We start from the raw sequence: 1,579 nt of genomic DNA, 5'->3' as shown, positions 1-1,579 counted from the left end.
GTATGTATGTATGTATGTATGTATGTGTATGCGTCCTTGCCAAGAAAGGCGCCTTTAAAATAAAAAGTGTGTTACTTTTTGTGTAGGACCAGCAGACTCAAGGACTCCTTTGTCCCTAATGCCATTATACTCTAAAACTCCTCACTTGGGGGAAGGAAATAGGGTAAATAGGGTAAAGACAGTACATACACATACATACATACATACATACATACCTGGACTCAAATACTTGGTCACTTTAACCGCTCTTAATAATTTATGGTAAATGTCTTTTTATAGCCAAAAGGTTTTATTGTTATTATAGCTATCTTCATACGGTCTTCTTTCTCTCTATACTGCATTTTGCTGAACACTGCTGCAGGAATTTTCACTTTCCTTGTGGGAGTTATCCCAAAAAAGGATTAATAAAGAGAAGTCTAAGGTTGTGCCAGAATAGGTTTACATGGTTTTATTTAAAAAAACAAAAAAACAAACAGATTTTTGTTGTACCCCAATCGTCGCATCAAAAAGATAAAACTGTTGCCGCTAGAGTTGTAAAATGCTGTCTCATGGTCTTATAAACGGTTGTGTAGTTGGGTTTTGCTTTCAGAGGAAATAAACTTATTTACACCGACTTCAGGGGTCAAACATTGTGTCTTTCAGTTACTAATAACCATTTTCTTGGGATCGTAAATACGGTGACATAAACAATTCCACAAAAAAAAAAACCTTTGCATTAACAAATCATTGATGAAAACATCTTGGGCGTGAATTACAGCCATCGAACACATGATTCATCAGTTTCTCAGTGATCATTACACACTAATGATCAATGTCCGTGTGCTGGAAAAAGGGGATTGGCTGCGCTGCTCGACGCCGAGCAGCAGCAGTGACGGTTACACAATACACACTTTGAAAATACACACTTAAAAAAAAAAAAAAAAGGACTCTGATACGAGGCCAAAACCCACATGTGGCCACGGGCAGCTCGGTTAAACCGAACGTCTGCAGCAGCTTCACGCGCTGCTGCGTCTGAACTCACCCGACTGGGACGCCACAACTCAGGGAAACAAACATGAAACCACAGAAAGTTGTATAAAAAGGTGCATTTTGTTGCATTAGAACGTTGAGATTTTTGTTATAAACCTCCTCATTGATTACAGATGTATTCTTGATTGTGAATTCTAACATATTGTAATTTCTGTCACTGAACTTGTGCAACACCTGATAAAATAGGATGGTTTCAGCTAAATTGCTATGGAGACATTGAAATTCTATTAACTTTATTCGCCCCCAAGGGGCTATTAAAAAAATAAAATAAAAATAAAAACACAAAGGGACAGAGAGTAGCACATAAGGACGAATCAAAGATACAGTACAAATATGAATAAATAGATAAGTAATGCACTGCGTAATGCTGTGCATAAGTCAGTTTGGGCGAATATGCTCTTTTTACTAAAGTCCTGCTTAATGATAAACATTGGCTGTAGTTTTATGACTGCGTATATACCCAATATTTGTAATTTATATCAAACTAAACTGCCCTTCAGTATAACTGAACAAGTGAGACTGTCTGAAAAGTTGAGCTCATCTGCTTCTT

The 1,579-nt window shown here is 37.1% G+C and overlaps 1 protein-coding gene across 1 annotated transcript in view; it reads right to left on the bottom strand.

Moving 5' to 3' along the window:
* Positions 1 to 1,579, bottom strand: part of pgk1 (phosphoglycerate kinase 1) — a 15,411-nt gene that overhangs the window by 4,990 nt on the left and 8,842 nt on the right. The gene's annotated exons all lie outside the window — the stretch shown is intronic.

Source organism: Etheostoma spectabile, chromosome 13 (genome assembly GCF_008692095.1).
Source record: "Etheostoma spectabile isolate EspeVRDwgs_2016 chromosome 13, UIUC_Espe_1.0, whole genome shotgun sequence".
Taxonomy (NCBI): domain Eukaryota; kingdom Metazoa; phylum Chordata; class Actinopteri; order Perciformes; family Percidae; genus Etheostoma; species Etheostoma spectabile.
The sequence above is the reverse complement of the archived record's forward strand: the minus strand, read 5'-3'. Positions and strand labels throughout refer to the sequence as shown.